Raw genomic sequence first — 20,801 nt, forward strand, 5'->3', positions numbered from 1 at the left:
TTTCCCTTGACTACCTTTCCACAGTCTCCTGAAGTTGCGTTGCTCTCTCCTGAGCTTCAGCAGCTTCTTTTACCCTTTCTCTGTTCACTGCCTCAACTTCCAAATTCTTTTTCTCGAATTCCTCCATTCTTTGCCTCACTTCCTCCAGTTCACTCTGTGTAGCAAGAAGCGTTTTTAGGTTTTTAATGTCTCATACATGAAAACTTACAGATAATGTCATCGAGCTCTCTTTGTAATCTTGAGCATTGCAATCTTCAGGGCATCTGTCTCAAGTAGCCTAATGAATGGGAGCAAGACAAAGTGTCCTATCACCATGTACAATTTTCAAGCATCATTTATAGTTTTTCTTATCACTTGATAAGTGTACACTCGGTGACTTGTCTAATGAATAAAATACATTCACATTATATAATGACATGATATCCCATAAGTCCCGACTCCCAACTATTTCTAGGCAATAGTCAATAGTCACATTTCTAGTCCTAGTCCTAAGTTGTAAGGATGCTATCATCGAACCCTAATGAAAGAGAGTGCAAAGAATTTGCCTTCAATAATCATATTATCTTAGCTCCTCGATAATCTCAGTGATGGTGTATCTTCAGCATACCCTTATGCTTCCAGCTCCAGAAAATTGAATATGTACCACTTGTAGAGTGAGGTCTGAAGCTAAGTACCAGAATTACCTCCAACTCCTATTGTGATTTCGCATTGGCTCCAATTTGGAATCATCCACTACCGCTATCTCCTTTATGATAGGAGGAGCTTGTTCAATAGCTAATTTTGCTGCTTCCTTCTCACGGATGACTGCAGCATGCGCTTCATCTAGTAGGCTGCGCATCTTGTCCAAAGCATCTTGTAGCTTTTCAATTTCTCTCATGCGGTTCTTGTTGAGAAGTGTAACACCTTTTTATTAATTTACTTTTGTTTACTCCTGATGTGAACATGTTTTTAACTGAAAAAGTGTCTTTTTTATCTTCTGTGAAGTGAAACACTGACTTCCCAATTTATAGATTGTTATTTTATTGCGGATGCCCTCTAGTTGTCAATGCATAAGTTTTTTTGAAAATTTCACGTTTGATTTGCATATTTTGGTTCTTGTTTACTAAGTTTCATTGATGGCCGGGATAGTTTTTCGTTTTCTCCTTCCTCCTCTAAAGGATTTCATACTTTTGGGATTGTTAGGAGGACAAATTGCCATATACTTTTTACATGGAGGAACAAGAGCTCGTTGTCCCTCTTGAATCTTACTTACAGAAAAACAAAGGTCAGTAAAGAAGGCGAGGCCTCATTCTTTTGAAAAGATTCCTCAGGTCTCTAGCTGCCTATCTGTTATTCTTATTCAATTTGGGTTCTTATTGCAGTTTCTGTGGAGAAGGTGTTGTCCATAGTCTATCAGCCACAAGCCATTTTCCGAATTCATCCTGTAAATTGCTGTTCAGCAACAATTGCTGGTATGATGCCGAGCCTTCCCATCCATCAGAGTTCTTAGCTCTGGTAGCTGCTGGATGCTATCCATCTTTCATAGTATACCTGCTTCAATTAGACTGATCTTAGGCACAACATAGCATACTATCTGTTTCTTTTTGTTTTTGTGTGTGTGTGTGTGTGTGTGTGTGTGTGTGTGTTTGTGTGGAGGGGGGTGGGTGGCGATTGTATCAAGGAGAGCAATGTTGTAAGAAGGATCTTGATTATGGAGAGTACAGTTTTGATCCTAGAGGAGTGCTGGAAAACCTTTGTTTGACACGTTGTATTTAATTTGCTCTTATCAAGCAATATGCTTATATTATGCCTATCTGATTTTTACAGATAAAATGTCCTTTTAAAGGTTCATTTCTCTGCCATTGCAGGTCATTCAGAATCTGTGCCCTTTAGTCCTGACGGGAAGCAACTGGCTGGTGGTTCAGGAGATACCACTGTCCGATTGTGGGACCTAAAGACTCAGACCCCGATGTTTACATGCAAAGATTGAATATTTGAATCTCTCATTTCCTTATTCCTTCAAGTTTCTAAATGTGTGCTCCCTTTCCCATCATGGGGGCATCTAAACATACGCATATGCCTACTTGCTGTATCGTTGTTTTCTTTCTGCTTAGCAGGAGAACAGTTGGGTTTTCGTTTTTTTTTTTTTTTTTTTTTTTTTTTTTGGGGGGTGGTGGTGGTGGGGCGGGGGTGCGGTAGGTTGAATTTTCCTGGAGGCATAAGCTAGAAGTTGCACCGATGGAGTGGATTGTGGGTGGAAAAAAAGCGGTTTGTTGGCCGTGGAAAATTACTCGGCTTCCCTTTTGTCTGTTCGATTAATGACAAGTACTATTTACTCAGGACACAAGAAGTGGGTCCTCTCTATTGCATGGTCACCTGATGGTAAGCATCTTGTAAGTGGAAGCAAGGCTGGGGAACTCCAATGTTGGGATTCGTTGACCGGGCAACCATCAGGCAATCCACTTGTTGTATGATCCTTATTGCATTATAAGACTAGAAAGTATCTAGTTCAGTTAATTGTATTTTGCCGCTTTTACTGACTTGATTTAACTTTGAGCTAAATTTATTTTTTGAAAGCTGTTCGACCAAATAGTTTGGCACCTTTGGTGTTAGACTTCATCGTTTAAGAATCCTTCCTGCAAGGATCCATGAAACTCCATTTCCTATTAATATTTCTTGGTTTATAACCCTCCATATTGACGAGGAAATGGTGGATAAAATTACAAATGTGTTGCTTCTAATTTAATACTTGTGGGAAAATAAGTGGGAGCAGTGTCGGCATTAATTTGGATCATATCCATAACTTTAGTCTAGTGAGTACAATTTATTGTGTAGCTTCGCCTCAGAAGGATGAGATAAATGGCATGCCATTTATGTTGAGGAAAGCTTTTTGACATCCGTTACCATTTTTTGACAATAATTTTTGAGGTGTTGAAGTATCTAACTTGCTTTTGTGGCTTATGCATAGCAAGAATAGTTTCTGTGCCACCAAGACATTGAATCTGCTTAATGTCAGGGCCACAAGAAATGGATCACAGGTATATCTTGGGAACCAGTCCATCTGAGTTCACCATGCCGTCGCTTTGTGAGTTCTAGTAAAGATGGTGATGCACGCATATGGGATGTAACACTAAGGAGACATGTAATATGTCTGAGCAGTCACACTCTAGTGGGGAGGAGACGGTGTAATATATTCTGGGCAATTGTTAATGAAACTGACTTTTACTTAATGGTTTCAAATTTTTGTCATGAACTCTCTCTCTCCCAATCCTTAATAGCTGTTCCACTGACAAGATAGTCACAAGAGAGGCAACTTGACTCTGAGATAAATATTTAATCACTTTGTGATGTATTAATGTCCATATGCTAGTGCTGTGCTACATGAACAACAAAAATATAAGATGAAGAATATTTTTGACTAAATCATACTTCTAATGGGCCTAAGATCAAGTGGTGACTTGTAAATTCTGCTGTCAAGCAACTAAGTATCCTTTAACTTTGCCAAACTGCTGCTTTTACTACTTGTTACCTGATGAAGTAATTGTTTTGAATTTCTTGCAGCTCCTAGGACCGCACAATCAAAGTCTGGGAAACTTCCCAGGGGAAGCTGATAAGGGAATTGAAGGTAATATCTTTTTTAAAGTTCATTATACATATTGCAGGGACATTGCATGCCTGTTTTTTTCTACTCCACAAGAGCTTTAGATTTATTTGCCGTTGGAGTAGCTGCATTCTGCATTCACTCGATCTCTTTGGTGTCAGGAGGCAGTTTGGCACCTAGTGACCTACCCAATACTAATTGATATCATGTCCATGAACATTTTCATTGTTTACTTCTCAGGAGATTTTGACATTAAGAATGGAAACGCCACTATTTTTTGATGTCACTAAGACATGATATGCATATTTAGGTTAGAGTTTAGTTTTCATGGCTCGTGTGGTTATGTCTTTTCTTGATTTCTACTGCCAAGTCTGCATTCTTAATCTAAGTTGCTGCTAGATCCCTCTCTTCTTTTCTTCATGATCATCCATATCTATGCAAAATTTTTGTTGTAGGTTCATGGACATTGGGTTAACTCCCATGCTCTGAGTACTGAGTATGTTCTTCGGACTGGAGCAAGTAGGTAACTGTTATCATTTCGAATCATCTTCATAATTAAGCAATACAACACACATTTATTTCTCTCTGCACATTTATTTGCTTATGCAACCTAGTATGCATAGGTTATTACTCTCTGCACAGTATTTGCTTACAATTTAGTATGCATTAGTCAGTCCCTGCGTCTTTTTGCTCTGTGCATGTTCTCCCCTCCTGTGGTGATTCTCTCCCTTCGGGTCTATGCACATTCGTAGTTCTACTTTCCGGTAACTGTTAAGTGAGCTTCTATATTTTGTTGATAAACATAGGTTGCATTAGAAAGGTACAAGAAAATGAAAGGCAATGTTCCTGAAAGATTGGTTTCTGGAGCTGATGATTTTACCATTTTTTGTGGGAACCTTCTATCAGCAAGCACCCAAAAACGCGAATGACTGGTCAACAGGTATGTGTGTTTCTCCGTGTCTGTGTGAGAGAGAGAGAGAGAGAAGGGGTGGGGTTGGGGTTGATTTCACAGCTGCCTGCTTTTGTCTTCCATGGTACGCTATCAATCGCCATAATGATGCTAAATAAGGACATAAACTGGTTCAATAAACGAGACATCCTCTTAATATTTTCTTGAGGCTTGTACATTAGATCCTTCTTGAGCTATCTTAGGTGAAAGAAAGTGAAGAAGACTATAGAGATTTGGAATTCTTGTGGATTTTGTATGTATTCTGATGTACAATTCTTCTGTAATTATAGTACAGAGATAAAATAATAAAAGGCAAACAAATATTTATGAAATCAAATCCAAACTCAATCTAAAGATCCTAATTAAATTATGTACAATTAAGATCAATTGAGATTTCGAGCATATCTCCCAGTATCGGATTAGAGCATATCTTCCAACACTCTCCTTCAAGCTGGTGGCTGATAGATATCCAAGACGCCTAGCTTGCTCAATAGATATGCATGCTGTCTTTGACATAAGGGCTTAGTGAAGATATCAGCTGGTTGCTCCGCCATTTCAATTCCTTTAGTCTCAATTATCCCTTCTTGAATTTTTTCTCGAGTAAAGTGACAGTCCACTTCTATATGCTTCGTTCTTTCATGTACTATGGGATATGCTACAAGTTTGAATGCCGCATCGTTGTCACAGAACAACCTGGTCGGACTCTTCAATTTTATTCCAAGATCCCCAAGTAGTCCCTGTATCCATACTATCTCACAGGTAGTTTTTGCCATAGTCCGATATTCTGCTTCGGCTGAAAACAATGATACGGTTGCCTGCTTCTTGGTTTTCCATGAAAGAAGAGAATCTCCAAGTTTAATGCAAAAACCTGTAATGGATCGTCGACTCATGGGACAAGTTGCATAATCTGCATCACAATATGTCGACATTTTCATATTGCATTCCCTGGATTAAAGAATCCCCAGTCCGGGGCACTTCTTCAAGTACTTCACGATTTTTAAGGCAGCATTCAAGTGAGATAACTTGGGACTGTGCATGAATTGGCTGAGGGTTTGCACTGCATATGATATATCAGGTTTGGTCATAGTTAAATATATGAGCTTCCCAACAAGCTTCTGATAACCTGAAGGATCATTGAAAACAGGATCATGATTCTCAGATGTCCCAGCATCATAATATTTTGTGGTCAACTTTATGTTATGCTCAATTGGAATAACTGATGGTTTGCATCCCGACAGACCTGCCTCTGATATAATCTCCAGCACAAACTTCCGTTGACTGACGTACCTTGAGTCCATGTGAACAAAGCGTAATCATATCTGGATTGTTTGAAACCTGCAGAAGTAAGGGCATCGGCAAATTTGGCATACCATTGCCTGGAGGCTTGCTTGAGACCATAAAGAGATTTACGGAGACGACATACTCTATTCTCCCCCTGTCTCTATGATCCTTGAGGAATATCCATGTAGATTTCCTCATCTAAGTCTCCATGCAGAAAAGTGTTATGTACGTCCATCTAGTGTAAAGGCCAATCATTAATAGCTGCAACAAATAAGAAGGATCTTACGGTTACATCTTTGGCAATCAGGGAAAAGGTTTCATGGTAGTCGAAACCTTCTCGTTGAGTAAATCCTTTGGCCACCAACCGAGCTTTGTAACGCTCAATAGACCCATCATCATGATATTTAATCTTGTATACCTATTTGCATCCAATGGGTTTCCTATTTGGTGGTAGATGGACCAAATTCTAGGTCTTATTTGCAGTTAGTGCCTGCAATTCAGCTCCCATAGCTTCCTGCCATCTTGGATCTTTAGCTGCTTCTTCATAAGTGGATGGCTTGATGTCTTCTGATATTTGACTCACACAACATTTATGTTCTAGGGAAAGTCTATGGAACGGAACATAAGATGATATTAGGTAGTTAATACCTGGTGAGTTGAGCGATGCACAGACATAGTCTGCTGTCCAAGCTGGCGGTCGTGTAGAACGACCAGATCGTCGAGGAGGATTCACTTGAGCTGGAGTTGAAGATATTTCCGTATTGCCAATTTCATCAGAAGATTCTTCCGCCATTGAGGAATTTTCTGGAGCATCATTTTCGACAATTGCTGGTTCGGAAGTCTTAGGAGTGATTGGGGTTATCATAAGTGGTTATGGAGTTCCTGTCACAAAATATTCGATATTTGAAAAATCCTCCACAAATAGTGGCTTACTAGAAATGTTTGACGTCTCCGTTGAAGAATCCTTTTCTTGGAAAGGAAAAATATCTTCATGAAAGATAACATCTCTATTGATGAAGAATTCCAATGTTGATTGATCTAGGACTCGATACCCCTTTTGTAAATTCGGATAGCCCATGAAGATGCATCGTTGAGCATGATGCTCCATTTTGTCTCGGGGGCATCTGAATATCCTTAAATGGCCCAATTCTGGTTTCTTCTTGAAAAGTAACTCAAACGGAATTTTTCCATTGAGTATCCGAGTTGGCATACGGTTGATGAGAAATGCTACAGTAATAATGCATTCGCCCCAATAATTTTCTGGAATATATGCTTGAAATTTTAATGCACGTGCAACTTCCAATAGGTGACGATGCTTGCGCTCCACTACTTCATTCTGTTGTGGTGTATAGACGCAAGAACTTTCATGGAGAATCCCATGAGATGATAGAAGAGAACTGCAGTCATTGTTGAAGAACTCCTTCCCATTGTCTATCCTAACCCGTTGGATAGATCTTCCAAATTGGTTCTTGGATAGAGCAATAAATGTTTTCAAATGTGAGAAAACTTGTCCTTTTGACTGCATTAGAAACACCCAGGTGGCACGAGAATAATCGTCCACAATTGTCAAGAAATAGCACAATCCATCGTGATGTTGGGTATGATAAGGACCCCAAACATCCATGTGAATTAAAGAAAAAATGTGCGTTGCACGATTTTTACTAAGGGCAAAAGGAATGCGTGATTGCTTTGCAAGGGGACATATTTGACACTTAGAATAAGGAAATGAAACACTATGACCCAATCGTGAATCTAAAAGATAGTCTTTATCATTGGCAATTGTGTTACACAATGATATTTTATTTGAAGAAAATAAGGGTAAATCAAAATTACTTGGAGAATTTTTCCATAGAAACAATCATTCAAAAAGACTACCCAAGCTATCACTCTGCCAGTCAAAAGGGCCTGAAAGAAGCAGGTGTCAGAATCAAACAATACACGACAGGAATTTTCTCTGCAGACTTTGGACACAGAAATAAGATTGAATCGAAATTCTAGAAGGTAAAGGACATTTTTGAGTATGATCTCTGGGCTGAGTGTGACTGATCTAGTGATTTTGACATGAATAACGTTCCCATTTGGTAATTGGACAGTTATAGGGAATTCTAGGTTCTCATGTATATCTGAAAATAATGTTCTTTCACAAACAATGTGATCACTTGCCCCATAATCAATTATCCAGGATTTTCTAGTAGCGAGAAATACTTGAAAAATTTCCTCCCTTGCTTGAGATGTCCAATTTATGTATTGCCTGCATCAGTTGTTGGTATTGATAATTTGTAATGGGTTGATCAACATTAGAACCACCAACCTGGTAGGCCGCATAAATTTTTTTTCCCTTTTCTCCGGGTTTACTGTGTAATTTCCAGCAATTTTCCACTGTATGATGTGGCCTTATGCAAAAATCACAATATAATTTACCCCTTTTTGATTAAAATTCCTTGTAGTTGCTAAAAAAATTCCTTCGCCGTCAGATGCAGAGGAAAAACCACCACCGTTGGATGTCTTGCCAATCGCTCCATCTCCACTGTTGGATCCGGTCGAATAGATGGGTCCCCTTGGACCGTCTGATCTACGGGCCGAATCTGAGCCGTCCAGTGCTCCCCTTTTAAGGAGATAGGGATCTTCAGATCTGGGCGATCGAAACCCTAGCTCTCCTCCTCTGTGCGCCCCTTTTTCGAGCGCTAGGTTTAGGGTTTTCGATCCCCAATTTCTTCGCTCGCCGCGACTGGCCAGGGCAAAAACCTCTCCTCCCTTCGCCGATTCTGAAGAAGCAAGCCTCTGGCTTTCTTCTTGGACGGCCAATTGGTAGATCCGGCCAAGAGGGGGCACTGGTTCCATGGCCAAAATGTCAGGTAAGAATCATTCAAGATTAAAAGGAATTGGGTCGCATTTTCCCTTTATTTGATCGACCGGTATTGTGCAAGTGTCTCCTCTAGACCCACGAGTTTCTCCTCTGCTGCTTCAAGATCATTCCATAGGGACGACAGTTTGTTGTAACAGGCCGTGATGGTTATGTTCCCCTGTTTTAACTCACTGAGCTCTTGCAAAAGGGAAAAAATTCGTGCCCGATCTAATTTGCCATACATCTGTTTGATGTTTTCCCACATGGTTTTCGAGTCCTCTGTTGGTGGGAGACCAGCTGCGACCTCTGGGGAGATGTAGTTGCCGATCCACGTCCTCACGAGTTGATTGCATTTCCTCCAGAATCGGGCTAGTCACTCATCGGCAGGAATCGGAACCGCCCCATCGAGGAATCCATCCTTGTCCTTCGTCACAAGGGCGCGCCGGAAGTCTCGGGACCACTTGGCGTAGTTCTCTGGGCCAGTTAGCTGAAGGTTGATTAGTTTCAACTTAGGGCTATCGGATGTTGAGACGTGCAAGGGATCACCAGGCTCTGGTTGCCTAGTGATGGCAGCGACGGGGAATGGCATGAATCCAGGCGCAAGGTTTGGGTAAGAATTTGTCCCTTGGCCCGATTCATTTGTCCCGAATTGAAACCCCACATTTGAAAGCCCCAGGTAGGGATTCATTCCCATACCCGGTCCGCTTACCTACTCTGAGCTTGCCCCGTTTACGGCTGGTGAGCTTGCCTCGGATTGGACGTAGGCTCCCTGGTGTCCTACATAAACGGGCGATGATGTATTCGGGTTTGTCCCGACATAGAATGGGTAAGGTACCCACTGGAATGGTTGGCCCCCAAAGGGTTGCCCCATACCAAACTGAGCCTGTGTAGGTCTCCATTGAACAAGTGTGCCTGGATTGTTTGTTGTTGTGTTGTTGCAAATAAATTTTGAATCTGCGCCGGTGGTGAGGCTTCTGCGGTGGTTTGGTCGTCAGCCATTGGGTAAGAAACCAGTAGCTCTTGTCTTCTTCTTTGAGAGTGATTCCTATACCAAGATGGCAGATCTGTTATGTGATTTAGATCTCCTTTGGTGGCAATCAGAAGCGGAAGCGAAGAATGGTCAGAAGCCAAGGCTCTGATACCATGAAAGAAAGTGAAGAAGACTAGAGATTTGGAATTCTTGTGTATTTCGTATGTATTCTGATGTACAATTCTTCTGTAATTATAGTACAGAGATGAATAATAAAAGGCAAACAAATATTTATGAAATCAAATCCAATCTCAATCTAAAGATCCTAACTAAATTATGTACAATTAAGATCAATTGAGATTCCGAGCATATCTCCCAGTATCGGATTAGAGCATATCTTCCAACATTAGGTGTAATTTGACATATTAAATGAGGGAAATTATGCCTTTTGTTTGCAGCTTGTGAATCACGTCTACTTCTCATCCGATGGGCAATGGGTGGCTAGTGCTTCGTTCGATAAATCTGTGAAGTTGTGGAATGGTATTACTGGGAAGTTTGTTGCTGCATTCGAGGGACATGTCGGGCCTGTATATCAGATAAGGTTAGAGATATATGTCGAACTTTGTTTGTCTTATCCATTCACGAATGATCTCTAATCATGATTTACATAATGGATAGTTGGTCTGTAGATAGTAGACTTCTTTTAAGTGGGAGCAAAGACGCATATAGCTTTTGAAGGATTTCCATAAAGTAGTTAGAAATATATTAAGCATCCAAATAAACTTGTGTTTGTGCTGGCACTTAGGAGAGATCAAGCATGGCCACATTAGTCTAATCTCGTTATTTGCCTCGCATGTGGGGCCATGGACGACTTGGTGGCGCACTACCTTAGGTTGAGGTCGTGAGCCTCTATGCGCACACGGACATATGGACATGATTTGAGGTTATCCATAATGATTCGCAACTTTAGATATGAGATAATGAGGTGCGGTCACGGACATCGACGATATCGTCTAGGGAAGTTCAGATGCTTAAAAGTGATTGCATAAGGAGAGAGAATGGAGAGGGGCGGAGGAGTATCACGGAGCAAAGAAGAAGAAAAAATGTTAATTAGTAAATAAAATGAAATGATTTGGTTTGAGGAAATTTATAATTGAGGAAAATGCATTATGAAAATACAATATGTGAAGTGGGTAATTCTAGAAATTGAAATTTTGGTGATATTAAGATGAACTCTTGACTTACCATCTTAGTTAACTGTCAACCCTTCCTAACTAAAAACAGGCACAACAAAATTTTAATGAATGAACGGGCTCATACAAATTTTGATCCCGGGTTTTGTTACCCCATCACATGTCAGTGTCACGGTCCGTGAAATCTTCTCGTACTCGTGACACCAGCATGTAGGAGTGTAAAAAAAACCCGACTCGATTTGACCCGAACACGAAAAAAGTATAATACATGTTTCGAATCTTGATACTGTTTGAGTAACAGATATAAAGAATTATGTTTTGGATCGAGGTAGGGTTGGAACATTATTCGACCCCGGAACACATTAACTCCAAACAAGCCGACAAACACGAACATGTTCTCATTTTACCCAAGGTTTGGCCGCCAAACAGTCAAACACATACCTTCTCCTTCTCGGTTCCGCCTTCTTCTCCAACGACTGTACCTTCGCCTTCTCGTAGATTCCGTTGCCGCCCTCTTCGATCTCCAACGAAGCTTCTATTGCCTACGCTCACGACTGTTCGGCCTCTCCTCTGATCGGCGCGCTTCCGCATCGCCGTCGCCGTCGCCATCTCTAAGGAGATTGAGTTTTTCGGGACAAACTCCATAATCGAGACACTTGCGAAAAGACCTAATTCTATTGTAACCTCTACTTCTTTCACCTTATCACGAATACAACCAATCTCTTCAAAATTATGTCGCCAAAATCGAATTACACCCGGATGATCCAGAGATGGTTCGGCTTTGGTTCGTCGATAGTTGCTTGCTTTAGTTTGCCCTTGAGGTCCTTGATCATAGATCGGCCAAAAAGTTCAATCACGTTTCGCAACCATTCGAGGAGAAGAGGAGGTGTTCCGACAAAGTTGCTTCCTCGTTTTCTCGTTCATATTTCTTATTTTTCTTTTTTCTTTTTTGGTTTTTGGGGGTTTGGGTTTTACAAGTTTTATATTTGCCAGGTTGGGGTTACTTTCATCAGACATCATCGCCCCCACCATAGCACGGTGAACCAGCACGCACCGCATCCGGTAGTTAAAACCCTAGAAGCAGAACCTCCCCCCCTCGCTTCCTTTCCTGTCCCAAGACCCTGCCTCCAAAGCCCACCCTCCGATCGCCGAAGCTCATCTCTCCGGTCGCCGAAGCTCGCCTCTCCGGTCACTCGCCGAAGTTCGCCTCTCCAATCGCCCGTTGAAGCTCGCCGAAATCTGTTCCCTCTTTCGCCGGCATTTCTACTGCTCGCCCTCGCTCGATCAGCAACCGATCCTCTGGTGCCCTCCCCTCGCTTCGGATCCCTCTTCGCCCGCCTCGATCGTTCCCCTGGAAGGTCTGAATCCTTCTCGTTGAAACGCGAACCCTAGCTTCGATTCTCTCTTCTTTTTCTTTTTTTCCTTTTTTTTTTCTGAGGTTCCTAGGCGTTCTTTGTTTGATCTATCTGCTATCTGGGTACCCCGGTGGCCTCTGTCTGTTTTGCTTTTCCATTGATCGGGTCTGTGTTGTTGATTTCTGCAGGTGCATCGGGTTGGTCTGCGGGGCTTCTTGTCTGAAAATCGAGCTCGTTGGCTACTTCTTGCGAGGTATGGGTTTGTGATCAGTGGCGGAAGGCAGAATTTTTCCTTCTCCTTTGGGTGTTTAAATTCTTGCATGTGGGTTTTTGTTGTTAGGTCCGTTGTTTCTGAATGTAGTTTGATATTTGGTTGGAGAGATTGCTTGCGCCGATGGAAGTGGGTTTTAACATCATGTGGTTTTCGAAACCAAACGGGAAGAAAGAGTGGAAACTAGCACTTCTTTGGCTTATCATAGAGGTGGCTGGACTTGGGTTTTGTAAGTTAGCTCGTGTTTAGTGCTCTGTCATGATAAAAAATCTAGTCTGTTTCCCCTTGTATGTGTTGCTTGAACTTTGTTCAGTTTGTGGGTGCCGTCGTATGTGCTTGCGTTGATTTGTTATCTTTTAAGTAGTTTTGGACTAGTCACAGTCCATACCTTCACCCTCCCTGAACCACCGGACTGTGATGCCATTGGCATGCTAATTCCGAAATTGGTGACCCTTGATAAAATGCTCAAACCATGATAAAATCGAGGCAAGTGAAATTGCAATTGGTGTTTGAGCCACTTCGCTGTAAATTTCTATGTGGAGTATGAAATTGGGGTATGTGTATTTGTATGTGTATGTGCTATGTAATTTGCATGAGTAACTGAACGTTCCTAAACACGATATGATGAACTGTGCTCATGCCCTATTGTTTCGTCATCGCTATGTTGTTTCTGCTTTTTATAGTCTCTTCATTGTGATTTCGTTAAACAGAAAGCTGGACTACAGGTTGAAAGATCGACTTGAAATTCAGAAGATGCGTAATCTCTGCGGCTGTGTTGAAGTTAAGCAATCAACTGTAGCAGTTGTGGAAAAATTTGGCAAGCATCACAAAAATCTGGAGGCTGGACGCCACTATGTACCTTGCGTTTGTGGATATCAAGTTGCTGGCGAGGTTTCACTCAAAATCGAGCATTGAATAATATAAAATGCAAAGTGAAGACTAAGGTTTGTTCAATCACGTAAATTTCTCATTTCATTTTGTGATATGGCATGTAAATGCTTTAATAAGTAATGACCTCATGTCCTATTTTTCTTATAGGAGAATGAGTATGTAAAGGTTACTGCATTTGTGCACTATAAAGCCATCAGTTGCAATGCAACTGAGGTCTTTTACAATTATAGCAATCCGAGGAAGCTGATTCAGAATTACATGATCCATGGTATGTGTCAAATAAAACATATTTAAGCAACGACTATTGCATTTGCCTGATTTTGTTGTTTCAATCATTACAGCGATTGCAGCTTATGCTGAAAGATACAACTTCGATGAACTTTCTGTGATAGAATTTCCACAGGTGTTGCACAGAGTGTCAAAGAGGTTGTTCACATAAACTTAATTCTTGATATTATTATGAGTGAATTCTTGATATTATTATTATGAGTGATAGACTCAAGTGGAGTTCTCTAAACTTTGCAGCTTTTGCTTGGCTCTGGATATGAGCTTGTGAAAGTTGTGATTGTGAGCATAGAACCGGATAAGCATCTTGAGAATGCATTGATGAAAACAAGTGATGGTAACCATGAATTTAGATTGTGTTTGGTGCTAAGTGCCACATATAAAAGTATATTTTGATCTGTATTATATGAGTTTAAGCTTTGTTCTTGTTTTGGATTGTGGGTTGCAGGACAGAGGGAGGCTGCACGTCAACAACTTTATGCAGAACTCTCTGCATATAGGCATAAGTGCATTGTCGATGGTTGGAAGAACATGGGCTTTGGAGAGAATATAAACATGATCCAGACGTCCCTATACATTGATGCATGGAGGGAAATAGGGGCAAAGTCAAGTTCATCTGTGAACTTGCTCCCTCCACAAGGTCCAGGACCCATCCGGGGAGTTCAAGCATCCACACAATCGACACGATCCTGAGGCATAGGCTGATGTAGAAAGTCACAGACAAATGGCAAATTGGATAAGCAATCTAGGAAGATAGGAGAGGCTGGACCACTTAATTGCTAACCAAAATAGTTCTTGTACAATGTTTTGGCAATTTCAAGGGCATCTCCTTCTGCCTTGACTGCGTAAATTTGTGTTTCTGATTGCCATTTGTTTGAGTATGATATGCAGTCTTTTCACCACTCCTCTTACTCGAATTTCTCATTCTCTCTCAAGCTTTTGGTAAAATAGGAAAAGTAGCTTGATGCTTGTGGCAGGTAATAGTCTTCCAGGTGACCACTCCAGAACTTGTCTGCTGATCAAAGATAGGAGGAGAATCTCATATCAAGTAACAAAGGCACACAAATCCAGAAGTGGGTATAAAACAAGCATGCAAGTATGTGTAAACACGTATACAGATGTACGGACAGGAGCAGGTACAAGACGTACCATGATCTTGAAGCTTGCTCTGAACTGCTCGATTGGTATCATACCACGTAGTGACTTGGGTCCTCTTATTCCATTCATAATGAGACAAAAAAAATCAAAGAAGAAACAATAAGACACCCATCTCTTTTGTCATGTGAAAATGCTTTTTTCTGAATTACCTTATTCCATTCATACTGAGACAAAAAAATCAAAGAAGAAACAATAAGACACCCATCTCCTTTGTCATGTGAAAATGCTTTTTTCTGAATTAGATACCATGCCCTTTATGGGTGTTAATCGAAAGAAGCTTTTGCTGAGAGATTCATAAGGGAGAACACTTCTCCAAATTAATTGGTAGGGTAAATAACAACACAGTTTTTGATCAAAGGGAACTTCAGATGTCCACACATCATCAACGTCAATACAGATCCACACTCTGCATATTCGCTTCCATTATATTGGACAATTCAGCCAATGAGGACATTTACCGAGACTAACCTGCCTCATCTCACTAGAAGTTGCTGCTAATGCTTTGGCACTTTCAAGCCTTGAGCATCAAATCGATATCCTTTATAAGTTTGAGAAATTTTTCGCTGTGAAAATGTAGAGCTTTAGCATCCTTTTGCTGAAAAGTAGTCATGGCATTTGCATATACCTTATTTGCTAGCTTTGACAGTACTTGCCGTGTTAAGTCGACCAAGTCATACCTGTTAACATGGTACACTCCATAAGAAAATCATTCCTACCTAGTTTATGGAAGAAGAATGACCTATAATTGTTTCGGCAGTGATTAATTGAATCATGATAAGCATTAGATCATCGAGTGTTAAAGATTAATTAACGACAATGGACACGAAGAAAGGTAGACACGTTAGATTAGAAGACTCGTATTGGACTTGCCCTTCAATCAAATGATTCCCATCCAAACAATTGAGGATAAGATAAATGAACTTTCTAAATTAACATGACCCTGCTAAAAGCAAAAATTAAATCCAAGCAGCTTTGCCTTTCTTATTTAAGCTCATACACATATTTGCAAAAGGCAATCGTGATTTCCCAGGCACTTCTACTGGGTCATTCACTCTTTTATGTAGAAAGGTGAGAAAATTTTAAAGAGCAGAGCTTAACAAGTCCGAGATTCTACCTAAATGGTAGACTTTCATTGAGATGATTCCCAGCATGAAGGAAAAGCTCCAAAGCGTTAACCACGAAATGAGTAGAATACCACAAATGTGCTTGGGGAAGAGCCGGTCACTCGAGAAAAAAAATCTTCTACCGGGAACAGATGAAAGGGCAATAGCATTTTCTCTTGCTTTCCAAAGCTAGATGCCGAGATTGTTGATGGGTCTCGGTCCGGAAACTTGACTATGAAATTTGTATTATGGTCTGGAAGGAAAGAAACAATGTTTTTTGCCAGAAATTAATCTTAGAAAGAGAAATGCTCATCGATCTGGAAAAAATGCTGCTGGGAAGTACAAAAAGCCATGTCAAAATCATAAGGTAGGAAACATTGGAAGCCCTACCGGCAGATAAAAGCTCACATCGGAAGATGCTATTGCAACCCAGTTCATTTCCAAATGACCAATCTTATACATCTTTGAGTACCCGCTCAAAGATCATCTTGTGCATTGTAAGGAACATTCAGAAAAGCATAGGACTTTCTTTATAGCTAACATACATGAGATACATCACATTTGACATTGAGAAATATTGTCAACCGAATTTTTTGACTGTCCTCTTCTAGGAAGTAAAACAATGCAGCCTGAGTGATGAAGCATTTCAAGAGCAAAATCTGGAAAACCGAAGAAGGTATATACTTAAAATGACAATCGATAGAAGTTTTAGGAGACATATGGCAATTCCATCCGTACAATTGTAGATGTTGTGATAAAGTATTTCCCAAGCTGCCTCAACTTGACGGACTGTCTAACCATAGCATCTCCGAGAGTAAGCCTTCAGCCACTCCTGAACAAGAAATGAAGTCGGATAAGTATTTTCTGGCAGCCATGTCAGCATGCAAAGCATAAGTTGGAGGCAACCAAAAAACAAGGCATTTGCAGAAGACTTCCTTTCTTGAGGTAATAAGTTAAGCAAATATAGACACCAGTGTAGAAAGTAGAAGATGTGGAAATGTTCCTTCTTTCAAGTAATAGACAATATGTCATTCTACTTCAGAAAACAGGCAGGAAGCAAAAGATAGAAAGCCACAGTTACCGCTACAAGAACTTTTTCACTCCGAAATGCCATTTCCGACATCAACTCATTAACAATGGGATTTGTTCAATGCCCTCCACACACATGCCAACGCCTACCAGGAAGGACTAGATGATGAGCGAGTCTGCTTTAGGAAGAAATAAATTTTCGTCAGAGCAATAACATTTCAAGTAGCTGATAAATAAATAAATGAATATATATATATATATATATATATATATATATATATATATATATATATATATATATATATATATATAGCTTCTCCTTCAAGCATCTATATATACATACATACATACATACATATACATACACACACACACACACATATATATATATATATATATATATATATATATATATATATATGAAAGTTGAACATGATGCAAGCATCAACTGGGCCTGATGATATGGCATCCAAAACGCCATTCATTTCAATATTTCCACCAAAATTATGCAAAAGACACCTGATACACATCAATGGTTGAGGATCTGAATTGATAAATTGTTACTCAATTTTGGGAAGAGAAGGAAAAAGTTATAAGAAGTCAGTTTCCTATCCAGTCTTGAATGCTCAAGCAGAAGTTTGCAGACATATGGAGTAATTAAATATGATAGCTAATTAACAGACATAAGGAGTACCATAGAACTGAGCAGAAGTTTCCCATATTGGTTTGACATCAGCAAACAGGTCAAGAACTATCATTTTACCAACTGGAACATAATGTTGTAGTGCCTGAACATATCACAAATTTCATTGTTATCATATCAGTCACTACCTGCGTGCACAGAAAAAGCACCGTGAGACCCACAGAACTCAAGCACTGAAAAGTTAACTAATATTCAGGTTCAATTCTGATTTATCCACTGCTGAACCAAACCCAACTTAAGCCTCTAAATGTTGATGAATTCCGGTGGATACTATATTTCTCAGAACTTGTTATGTTATATCACTGTCATCTGGATGTAGGTGCTTGAAGCCTTTTAAACTTACCATTTCCCTCATAAAATCAAGCAAAAAGGAATAGTTGCTCGAATAATCATTTAGAAAGGCACATTCGCACGTTCATTGTAGTACCAAGGGCATTACATTGTAGACTAAGTATCCTGATAAACCAATCCGCAAAAATTTCACTACGTATGAAGGAAAAGAGAGATGTTTATGAGACAAACTAAACTCTTTGACTTCATTTAGTCACAGATCTATGAAGTAATTAATCAATCCTCAACATTTCCTTCAATAGCCATTTCTGTTAACACCAAGCAAAGCCAAAGGGACTAACTTTATGTTTTCACACCCATAGTCTTGACAAAGAAAGCCAACACAAATAGAACGCAACCCCAGAAATGTTATAGGGCACACCATCGGCAATTCTTTTTTCTTTTTACTGATTATTATTAGCAAACAAACATATAATAAATAAGATTCAACAGTAAACATATATCAAGGACGAATACCAAAATAAAGTACATTAAACATTATCGATCATAATAGAGCACAAGGTCAATGCTCATATGCTTACAGTTGTTCCATTTTACCAACAAGACTAATCCAGTGATGCAGTCTGAAAGTAGAGGAAACACTTAATGTACTTTGGGGACAAACATACTTTCATTTGAGGTGGTTTCCAAAAGGCAGAGTCTGAATAAAAGAGCCAACCCTGCACACGTACTAGAATTTCAGTTCATTACCTCTGTCATTGACTGTAAACTATCTCTATTTGTTTCATGGTGTCACTATAAATAATTATGAGTTCTGATAGAAACTTATGAACATCTTAACAAGTTGTCCTGAGAGAACTATCAGTCAAGCCAATAATAGCTTAGCTATGTTAACATGACTTTCAAGGGAAAATACAATTGGACATCTAAATACCAAAGGATGGATCAGGTGAGAGATTGAGGACCATACCTGCATTAACCACACTGCATCTCTGTCACCCTGCGACATAGCTCTATAGACTGCAGCACCAAGCATTGAGATGTATGAGGTATCATTTGGAGGTGGTGAGTTCTCATTGAATGTATCACTACATAAAGAACAATGTAATGTTACCAGACACCATCCAGAAAACAGAACATTTTCAATAGAAACTAAAGGGCATCCACAGACTGCATGTTTCCCAAGCATTGTGATGTAAATATCTGAGGTTCTAGTAAAAAATCATCGCCAGAATGCACCTAGCAGACGGCATGTTATGCAATTAACAAGTCAATCTAAAGCCTGTCATCATAGTCAGTGCAACAAGCCTAAGATACTATTCATCCTCAGCATTATTCAAGTATCCTAGACTCATCCAAAAAAGGCACAACAGGGAAAAGAAAGAAAGAAAAGTTGCTTCATTATGTACCTACCCAACTAGAAATGGAAACAAATATACCTTCTCAACATATAGAGATACTTCGTGTTGTAAATGTTGAGTAAAAGCCAAAGGTGAGACTTTACCAGTTATAGATGTCTGTCACATCCCCATACCCTGTGGTGAAAAATAATAGAGGTCAGCATACCACATGCATCTCTGGTGAAAAATTACTAAACTGGATATAGTCTTCCATGAACGACACAAGGATCCAGCATGCCAGTGAAATTGTTGAAAAGACAACAGATTCGTCAAGTGGTTCCCCTCTTCAAAGCAAAACTCCACAGCTGACACAACACAATCTAACTAAAAAGCCCAAGATACAGAGAAAGAGTTCCTCATTAAGGTATGCACCTAGACACAGAAGAGAAACTGCAAAATTAGTTTCTTTTAAAGAAAAGTTTATTGACAAAATACATTCAATGGTATAATAAGGCACGCTTGATTTTATCACTCAAGTTTGGTCACGCAGTTCTTGTTGAGAAGTGTACACCTTTTTCTTAATTTACTTTTGTTTTCTCCTGATGTGAACATGTTTTTAACTGAAAACACTGACTTCCCAATTTATAGATTGTTGTTTTATTGCCGAAGCCCTCTATTTGTCAATGCTTAAGTTTTTTTTTTTTTGAAAATTCCATGTTTGATTTGCATATTTTGGTAATTGTTTACTAAATTTCATTGATGGCCAGGATAGTTTTTCTTTTTCTCCCTCCTCCTCTAATGGATTTCGTACTTTTGGGATAATTAGAGACAAATCACCGTATACTTTTTACATATGGGACCACGAGCTCATTGTCCCTCTTGAATCTTACTTACAGAAAAACAAAGGTCAATAAAGAAGCCGAGGCCTCATTCTTTTGAGGAGATTCCTCAGGTCTCTAACTGCCTATTTGTTATTCTTATTCAATTTGGGTTCTTATTGCAGTTTCTGTGGAGAAGGTGTCGTCCATGGTCTATCAGCCACCAGCCATTTTCCGAATTCGTCCCGTAAATCGCTGTTCAGCAACAATTGCTGGTATGATGCCGAGCTTTCTCGTCCATCAGAGTTCTTAGTTCTGGTAGCTGCTGGATTATGGAGAGTACAGTTTTGATCCTAATGGAGTTCTACCTGTTTCTTTTTGTTTTGTGCACGCACGTGCATGGAGGGGGGTGGGTGGCAATTGCATCGAGGAGAGCAATGTTGTTAGAAGGATCTTGATTATGGAGAGTACAGTTTTGATCCTAATGGAGTGCTGGCAGACCTTCATTTGACATGTCGTATTTAATTTGCTTTTATAACATGCTTATATTATGCCTAATAGTCTGATATTTACAGATAAAATGCCCTTTTAAAGGTTCATTTCTCTGCCATTGCGGTTCACTCAGAAGCTGTTCTATTTGTGGCCTTTACTCCTGACGGGAAGCAACTGGCTAGTGGTTCAGGAGATACCACAGTCCGATTGTGGGACCTAAATACTCAGACCCCAATGTTTACATGCA

At 39.9% G+C, this 20,801-nt stretch overlaps 1 non-coding gene and 1 pseudogene across 1 annotated transcript; one reads left to right on the top strand and one right to left on the bottom strand.

Annotated features, from left to right (window-relative positions):
- The first annotated feature begins 800 nt into the window (after window positions 1–800).
- Window positions 801–14,313, top strand: LOC104430714. Its single transcript, XR_005553144.1, has 18 exons — window positions 801–896; window positions 1,183–1,264; window positions 1,362–1,451; window positions 1,848–1,961; window positions 2,317–2,447; window positions 2,996–3,178; window positions 3,541–3,604; window positions 4,036–4,099; window positions 4,241–4,296; window positions 4,387–4,520; window positions 10,084–10,226; window positions 10,304–10,346; window positions 12,362–12,426; window positions 13,155–13,299; window positions 13,483–13,603; window positions 13,677–13,738; window positions 13,861–13,957; window positions 14,069–14,313. It is a non-coding gene; the product is annotated as a notchless protein homolog (transcript).
- Window positions 13,999–20,576, bottom strand: LOC104430715 (annotated as a pseudogene).
- Window positions 20,577–20,801: the final 225 nt, after the last annotated feature.

This window comes from Eucalyptus grandis, chromosome 7 (assembly GCF_016545825.1).
Source record: "Eucalyptus grandis isolate ANBG69807.140 chromosome 7, ASM1654582v1, whole genome shotgun sequence".
In the NCBI taxonomy this organism is placed as follows: domain Eukaryota; kingdom Viridiplantae; phylum Streptophyta; class Magnoliopsida; order Myrtales; family Myrtaceae; genus Eucalyptus; species Eucalyptus grandis.